Genomic DNA, 9,881 nt, shown 5'->3' on the forward strand with positions numbered 1-9,881 from the left:
GAGCTTATTGCCACAGTCTTCTCATCTGTATGACGTGTGTAACGTGTTGCACTGTGTGGTAAACACTAGTTATTTCAGTAGCCCCAATATGTTCCGTAGGGACTGATGGAACATAATGGCACGGGGCTAGTTATTTCAGCTGCACTGTTACCTTATCAGCGTTGGAATCTTGTTTTGGTTTTGGTATGAACGTGCCCATGCACCGTGAAGCCTCCTTTTGAGCAACACGTTGTTTGTGACGTGAGTCTCGCATTGTCTGCGTCACTTCACGTCGTATTCACCTGTTTGAGAAATGACTATCAGAAACGCCTTGCACTGCAGCTTCACCCACGGATAAATAGTTTCCCAGTCCTGCATTTCCTTTTCTTTGCCATAGTCCTATTTTCTTCCCTTTCCTAGTTCCTACCTCCTGTTTCATTCACATTCATCATAATTTTCGCTAGGATGCTAACTTGCTAACAACTCGTGCTGTATTTCGTGTGTTGTTTTGGTGGGCGTTCACTAAACCAGCTGCGCAAAAGCGCGCATTGATTTCCCCCCTCTCTGTGCCCGGCTGTTTGATTGGCAGCCAAATGAGCCAGTCCTAATTTCGTTTTTGTTTTGAAAAAGAAACAATGTGTGTTGTAGAGCATCGTTTAAATGCTTAATTTATAGTTTTAATGTGCAAATGATTCATGAATAGTTTTTTCAATGGATTCAGTTAACCCTAGGGTACTCTTATTTTGAAGAGATCGTCCACCGGACGTACTTTATTTGCTAGCTAATATTTTTGGCAGCTAAACACAGGCATATAATTGTTCCAGAATCCTCGTTGAAGTTGAACTCTCCACTTTCCAGGTACAAAACGAGAATGTATGTTCTTGAATGGTTGAATACATTGTTATGATGTCTTGTTTGCGTTTCGATTAACATTCTGGCCGAATATTGAGTTGTTTAAAATAAATGTTATTGTGTTAGCTAGCGACTATAGCTAACAATGGACTGACTGGTCAGCTATCGCAAGATTCAAGAAACTATACGGTGGTGCATTCACACGGGCAGATGAGACGATGCAAAGACGCGTTTTGAGTAATAGAGTCCATAATATAGCCCTCTCATGGAGAAACCCGACAGGGATGCCCCCTTGGTCAGTTGGTCCAGGGACTATAACACAAACGCAAGCACAACCACCAAACGGGGGAGGAGAGGGGGGACGTACCTAACCAGATGATAAGAAAACAAAAAGAAAGCTACCTGACATACTGGAAAGAGACTACCAAAAATCATAGCAAAATGGAATGCTATCTATCACAAAAACGAGAAAAAAAACTGCCATGAAATGAAATGAAATGAAATCTATATTTTACCCAGGGTATCTGGGCTAAGCTCAAGAACTTGTTTCCAGCCAGGCCCTGCTCATAGAACACATTTCATCGTAGTGGTTGATGCCTTGTTCAAGGGCATTTCAGCGGTGGTAATTTTAACGTGTCGGACGGCTGGTTCGAACTGGGAACCTTCCGGTATCTAGACCGCGCCGCTATCCGTTCGGCCACCGCTGCCACAAATACCATTTGCAAATACCATTTGCCATACCTATTGGGAGAAATACAATAATGCAAACAGAGCAGCAATATGTTTGAACTGTTGCGACAAAAGAAGGTTAGCCAATGGAATACAACCACCCTAAGTGTGTGTGTGTGCGTGTGTGCGTGTGCCGTGCACTGTACAAAGCAGATGTCTACCAGTGAATCCTACAAATCGGCTGCCCTGAGGGAAGACCTGAGCTCTGCTGCCCCCTGGAGGACTGCTGCCTGCATGACTCCCATCTTCACCCTTGAGGATAACAACTACTGCACTGACACTGAGCCAGGCTGTGAGAGAGAGACACACACACACACACACACACACACACACACACACACACACACACACACACACACACACACACACACACAGCTGCTGTGTAAGGTTACAGGCACCCAGGCATTTATTTTTTTCATCTACATCTATAATTGCTCGTCAAATATTCCTTTATTTTTAATAATCAAATATGAATGTGGAATATTCGTTGACAGCCTTAGTCGGTACAGCACACACACACACTCTTAACCACTTTCATTTTCAAATGGTCTTGTTTTGTTTTTCATAGGACAAATGTCAGATCTATAAGCTTAAGCTATACGCTTGTAGATAGTAGCTAGTTTTGCTACTTGTGTGAGACATAATACAAAAAAACAAAACTTTTCTGCACAACAGCAACAATATGAACAGTAAACAATAATACAAACATACACGAAGTGTCACTTGACAAGAATGTAAAAATACATTACAATAATCAATACAAAACAATAAATCCTCTTGGCCAGTTCCCACTTGTAAAAGACTCTGTCTCAATGTGTTTTTACTGGTTAAATAAAAAAGGGAAAAAAAAGAAAATACATGTTTTGTTCTATGCTGATGTTACCTCCTCTCTTCTCCTTGTAGATCTCACACACATTCCTTGTAAAGAAGAGGTTTCCCCTGAACAGCGGGAGACGAGTCCCATTCTGGTCCAGGTGAAACTAGAAAATCCACAGATTAAAGATGAACGGTGGGAGATCAGTCCCAGTCTGGCCCAGGTGAAACTAGAACCTCCACAGATCAAAGAGGAACAGGAGGAGGAGTTACTTCAAAGACCAGAGGAAGCTGCAGGTCCATCGTTTGCACTACTAGTAGTAGTGAAAAGTGAAGATGATGATGATGATTATGATGAAAACAGACAGACAGAGCCTCTAGCCAGCACCTCAATTCAAGCTTGTTCAGTTTGTAAAATAGGACTTAGCGGATCTCAAGATCTGAAAATACACATGAGGACCCATATAGGGGAAAATCTATTTGCTTGTTCAGTTTGTTGCAAAAGCTTTACCCTTTCTCAGCGTCTGAAAACACACATGAGGACACATACAGGGGAAAGGCCATTTGCATGTTCAGTTTGTAAAAAGGGCTTTAGTCTATCTCAAACTCTCAAAACACATATGAGGACCCACACAGGGGAAAGGCCATTTGCTTGTTCAGTTTGTGGCAAAAGCTTCAATCAATCTGAACATCTGAAAGTACACATGAGAACTCATACAGGGGACAGGCCTTTTGCCTGTACAGTTTGTAGAAAAAGCTTTAATAAATCTACAAATTTGAAAAGACACATGAGGACTCATACAGGGGACAAGCTATTTGCTTGTTCAGTTTGTAGCAAAAACTTTAGTCTACCTAAAGATCTGAAAAGGCACATGAAGACCCATACAGTGGACAAGCCATTTTCTTGTTCAGTTTGTAGCAGAAGCTTCCGTCTATCTAAAAATCTGAAAACGCACATGATGACCCACTCAGGGGACAAGCCATTTGCTTGTTCGATTTGTAGCAAAAACTTCAATCAATCTCAATATCTGAAAACACACATGATGATCCATACAGGGGAAAGACCATTTGCTTGTTCAGTTTGTAGCAAAAGCTTTCGTCTATCAAAAAGTCTGAAAACGCACATGATGACCCATACAGGGGACAAGCCATTTGCTTGTTCGATTTGTAACAACAACTTTAATCAATCTCAACATTTGAAAACACACATGAGGACTCATACAGGGGACAAACCCTTTGCGTGTTCTGTTTGTAGCAAAAGCTTTAGTCTATCTAAAAATCTGAAAACACACATGAGGACACATACAGGGGACAAGCCCTTTCCATGTTCAGTTTGTAGCAAAAGCTTTCGCCATTCTCATCATCTGAAATCACACATGAGGATTCATACAAGGGAAAAGCCATTTGCGTGTTGAGTTTGTAGCAAAACGACCACACATGATGATTCATGATGATCCATACATGCTAGTAGTGAACATACTACTATATATGTCTTTAATAATGAGACACGGCTGTATAGTCCCTTTTAATTGAACAAACAAAATCTATATAACCATGTCATTTCCGTTGCTACTGCCAATTCTGACACTGACGAAGGCCTGCGCGCCGAAACGCGTTTGTCTGTCTGGTATGACTGCTGTTGCGGAGCACTATCGTCATTAAACAAAGACTCTTACTCGACTGAGAGTGCAGATTTTATTCATTTTCTATTGGTACCATATGCATCCATCACATTTTACAGCCATTCATTCACACCTTACTGCATGTGTACATTGAGTTCTCATTTGAAGGTGATGACAGTTGGCACCTGTATTCAATCTCGCACTTGATGGACTTGATTGTATCATATATACACACACACACCTCACTTCCTGTTATCTTGTCACAACACTGAGGAAGGCCCATCAGGCCAAAATGTGTCAGTTGTCCGTCAGAGGTGAATATACCATGTGAAAACCAGAGTAATGTAGTAAGAGAGTGGTGACACGCTTTGATCTCGCCGCAAAGCGGGTGCCTATGGGCTATAGTTCCAAACATTGCTCCTATGGCTGGAACTATTCCATTGAGTTAGAATGAGCACTTCCGCATTCCATTGTTACAATGAGAGTCAACGGGAGTGTCATTACTCTCTTACTAGATTACTCTGGTGAAAACTTAAGGACATTCCTTGTGTGCTGCATGGCTATTCCTTTATTCCCATTTCTACCTTTGAGACTTGCACCTATGAGACTTGTCTTCTAATTTGGAGTGTTGCAGATTTGCTGCCTTTGCACTTTCTGCATCACCTGAGTTTTTTTTTTTAAATCTTTTGTGATCATTCGCAGTCTTTTGCGGTTATTTGCCTTTTTTGGGCCTATTCGTGTGGTGGTTGGTCATGATTGTGTGGTGGCCCACCACACAATAATGGGATATACGGGAAACACTGCGGTATTTAATTTTAGATCTGATATTCATTTGATCTTGGCATAAAAATTGAGGTATGACACATTTTAACCGCACAGCTTCAGAAAGTAATTACATTTTTACCTGCCGTCCTTTCAAACAGCCCTGAAAATCCACCTTTCAGCATGGAAAAATTAAAAAAAGCCAATCTACAAGCTTGAGCTTGTAGATCTGCTATTTTCGCCAAATGTTAACCTGTATTATCCCAAGATCTGTTTGTGGTTCATGTGGTTTCATGGTTTTAACTGAGACTAGCTGAGTTCCATGTTATGTGGCACAATAGCACCACACAGTGGCTGTGGTCTGTTCATAGATAAGATCACAATTTCTGTCAATTCACTCTAGCCTCAAAACTCACAAAAATAAGTACATATGATCTCATGTGATCAAGATGTATGAGTCAAAGAAAAACCTAAATCATGCCATTAACATTATATCCCCAACATTATGGTCTCGATTATTATTTTATTAAAAAAATGATTTTGTAGGTAACATTCCAATTTGGCTTTATATAAATGCCTTCCAAATAGAGGGTATGCGCGTGACATCATCATCAAACCCGGAAGTTATGCAGGAACGCCTACTGAGTGGCAAAAAAATATTTTCTGGCCTTGAAAGCCCATACATCCAAACAGAAAAGTCCAATCTGATTGCATTAAACAACATTAAACAATGTTAAACTCACTTTGCATGTTGCTTTGCCACTCGATTTTCCACTCGATGTGCCATTCACTTTAAGCATGCGCATACCCTCTATAGTTATTCGATTGTCACGCGCAAAAAATATTCAAACAATCACCTCTGATTTAAGGTATACAACTTGGTTTGATCGGTCTGATGTTTTGGTTTAAAACAAAGATGAGATTAATAAACAACTTTATTCAAGGTTACGGTTTTGCCAACATGTTATTAAAGGCCAATTCATACTTCATCCGTTCGTGGGACGGCGTCTTGCGCTGAGAATAGCAGACCTATACAAGCTCACAATTAACCTTGAGCATATAGGTTTGCTATTTTTGGCACGCCGGTCCTGCTTAACTCTCCAATGTGTGCCCACTATGTCCAAACGAGAACACGTGTCAGGCAGGCCACACGGAGTATGGAGCAGCACACAACACTGGTTTCCCATCTCCTTTAGGATAGAGCAGTGCTTCTCAACCTTTTCAGGCTGTGGCCCCCCAAAATAATCACATTTGAACTGGGGACCCCCCCACCCTGACAAGCACATCATAGTAAATGTCGCTGTCGCAATTAAGACCATATGGAGATCCCTGATGTCATCAATATTAATAGTATTGGATATAAACCTGTTCTGACATTCCATATGTTGATCCTTCCCCATCCATCCTTCCTCTTCGATTTCTCCCTTTTGACTGATAGCCCCCGCTGCCACCCTAGATCTCCATATATATGGAGCTGACCTGTTCTGACATTCCATATGTTGATCTGACCTGTGCCCTCATCAAACCCTGTACACGCTCCATATATGGCCAGTGCACGTAAAGGGCGAGGTCGCTTCTCACCCCCAGGTGTCTTACTGGTGTTATTTATATATATTAAAAAGGTTACAAACTTAAAGTAATCCAAAGTACAAATCAGTGTGTGTTTTCTTTTTAAAACTTTAGACATTTTCTAAAAATGTCTAAAAAAAGGTAAATACATTTCCAAATTTTTCATAAATAGTGAAAGTATTAGCTGGTATACAAGCTCAGAATACACGAGAATTTGAGCTTGTAGATATTATAGGCTATTAAAATAATGGGTGGACGCTGGATGTCACAAACGTATATCAAAAACATGAATTCATTGTGGATATAATATAATATAATAATTGCGATTTCAATAAGGCTTAATTTGCACTACTCTGTGCAGTGCTCGGGTCCTATTGCAGCCACACACACACACACACACACACACACACACACAATGTAGGCCTATATATCTCTGATCTCTGCTGCTCTTAATCCCGCATCTATAATCTTGTGATGCGCGGCGGCTGGCTGGATGTTTCCCATAATTCCACCGGGCACCGGCGTGACGCAGTGAGACCTAGGAGTGAGACACACACCGCTATGCTGAGCAGCAGAAATACACCCTGTCTGACGTTCTGATGCGGAGCGACAGACACCTGCACGCGACGGATCACACAAGGTAAAATAATGTGCCCATGCTATTGTTTTTGAGAGAGAGGGAGAGAGAGCGCGCATAACGGACCATCTTTGTTATTATTTCTGTACTGAGTCATCCTCAGTGTTAACGCAACTCCTAGTCTGAGATTGTAAAAATGGAAGCAAACGGACCTGTACGGTATTGCAGAGTTTAATTGGACCCCCCCTATAATGTTAGATCATTCTACCATCTACCACCGGCGGTCTGCAGACGCGACGTTGAGAGGGTGATTTAAAGATAAGGTGAGTGAGTGTGAGAGAGGGGGAGAGAGACGTGGTGAAAATAGAAACGATGGAGGACTTTATATTAATTATTATTTCATAATGAATAGTGCTTGTTACGTTTTAAATGGAGTGTGTGTGTCGTGTCCCTGACTGACGTGTCTCGCCGCTCGCGTGATGTGTTGTCGACTCGCCACGCCACGCCACGCCCGGCCCCGGCGGCCCGGCCCGGCTCCGTCCGTTCTCCCGCTGCAGTGACGCTGCATTCAACCGGCACGCTGTCACACCGATATGTGTGACTCTGTTACTACCCCAAGCAAAAATCGCAGAGGGGGAGGGTGTTGCACCGAAAATTGTGACCCGCCGCCCCGGGACGGTTGCATGGAGGAGAATCGCGTGACTTCCACAGAGAGATGCGGAGAAAGTGAAGGAGGGATGCATGCATTTCACCGTTATGTGAAGCTATTAGTGCCATAGTGGTATAGGCCTATAGCAGCCTAGGATCGACTTATGACCTATAGGATAAGACGTTATGAATGTTTATCACGAAGTGTGTGTGTGTGTGTGTGTGTGTGTGTGTGTGTGTGTGTGTGTGTGTGTGTGTGTGTGTGTGTGTGTGTGTGTGTGTGTGTGTGTGTGTGTGTGTGTGTGTGTGTGTGTGTGTGTGTGTGAGAGAGCGAGAGAGAGAGAGAGAGATTTGGCCCACATCAGCGCAATAGGAACAGATTACATTGGGTCCCCCTCTAATCTGTCTGTAGTCTGTCTGAGACTGCATGTCTGTCTGTGTCGTCGGCATGACAAGACATATACTATATCTATCTATCTATCTATCTATCTATCTATCTATCTATCTATCTATCTATCTATCTATCTATCTATCTATCTATCTATCTATCTATCTATCTATCTATCTATCTATCTATCTAAGTATCTATCTATCTATCTATCTATCTATCTATGCTTCTAGTTTAACAGATGTTGACTGAACTGCAAGGGAAGGGTCACACCAGGCCACGGCAACATACTGTACTGATGAAAGTACACCTCTGGATTAATCTTGTAGAAGTAGCCTATATACAGTATGTAGGCCTATACTCGAGTATTTATCAAACCTGATTTATACTTAGTTAAGTTAGTTGTACGCTTGTGGTTCGGCACTAAAAAAATACAATATGAAGTATAGGCTACTGCTTTAACGCATTTAGGATTGAGGCAGATTCTAAAAACGCCGCAGCCTTCTCAATCCTGACCTACATTTTCTGAAAAACTTCAAATATGAATTCAAAAATTACAAAAATGTATATGTTGCTATTATATGAATGGGTTCCCGTCTTGAAGCGTAAGAACCCGGGGTTCCCAAACTTCCCATATTTATTTTTTCATTCTTTAAAAACCTTTTTTTCCCGGTCACATAAAAAAGTCACGAAATCCAACAACATTGTAGGCTACACGTACACGTTAGGCCATATACTATAGGCTCTATGCACATATTGTGGAAATAACTCTTCCTTCTTCCAGGCTCTTCTGACTCTTACCGGTGATACTAATTAAGGCTCTGTTCCATTTAGTGTACAGTGGTCCAAGGACCATTTTGACAGGAAAAGACTCGCTCACCGTATAGAAAATAGAAGTAAAACTCCTTAAACTGAGACTTAGGAAAATATGTTTTCTTTATTTTAACATGCTCATAAAGTGCTCGTGCTCAAAGTGCAATTTAAGTAGCAAACGTTTCGGTCTATATCTGGATATAGCACAAGGTCCTAGGACCGAAACGTTTGCTTTTTAATTGCACTTTGAGCATGAGCACTTTATGAGCATGTTAAAATAAAGAAAAAATATTTTCCTAAGTATTTTCTATACGGTGAGCGAGTCTTTTCCTGTCAAAGTTTCCCGTATGTTTTTGAGACCACCGCTATTGTAGTCAAGTTTGGAAAGAAAAAGGACGAAGAAAGGCGCAACAGTTTTCTCAGTGCTTCAATTTTCAAGGACCCCCATAACTCTGAGAGTGTACAAATGGAACCAAATGGACCCGTACGCTCTCATAGTTACACACCCGTACAGGGCCATTTGGAACCCACTGGTGTATAGTGTTTCCAGTGTTTGACCAGAATGGAACAGATCGGTAACACCTGTAAGGAAGTTGGAAGAGCAAGGAAGCTCTTTCTGAAGGATCAAAGTCTATTTATGAACGATTGCAACCTTTGTCAGTTGCAGGAATATAAAAGAAGACACATATCATGTGTTGTTTTCTAATCACTTGCTTTTCGAGGTGCACAATACATAATTTGATTGAGGATATAAACATTGGCACTATAGGTGTCGATTCTATCTAGTTGGTAACTTGGTATTGCAACATTTGGTTGCTAGATTTTGGTTACAATACTTGGCATGCTCTTTAGAAAAGCAGTTATCTTTCCGAGGTCAACTTGGTGCAGGAATACACATAACGATTAGTACTATAGTCTACTTAACGTGGTGGTATTGCATTTGCCACCACCCTCCTGTCAAAGCATGCTCACCAATCTTGCTATATTCACACATCGTTCATGCAGATGTGCCATCTGGGAGTCTCTCTCTCTCTCTCTCTCTCTCTCTCTCTCTCTCTCAGCTTATGGGGTCAATGGGCTGTTGCCACAGCAACACATGGGTCAGAGTGATGATGCTGTCAGTACAGAG

General features: G+C 41.6%; 1 long non-coding RNA gene across 1 annotated transcript; it reads left to right on the top strand.

Annotated features, from left to right (window-relative positions):
• The first annotated feature begins 676 nt into the window (after window positions 1-676).
• Window positions 677-4,053, top strand: LOC306917327. Its single transcript, XR_013789146.1, has 3 exons — window positions 677-837; window positions 1,714-1,852; window positions 2,464-4,053. It is a non-coding gene; the product is annotated as an uncharacterized lncRNA (long non-coding RNA).
• The last annotated feature ends 5,828 nt before the right edge of the window (window positions 4,054-9,881 follow it).

This window comes from Electrona antarctica, assembly GCF_951216825.1.
Source record: "Electrona antarctica genome assembly, chromosome: 24".
Lineage (NCBI taxonomy): Eukaryota > Metazoa > Chordata > Actinopteri > Myctophiformes > Myctophidae > Electrona > Electrona antarctica.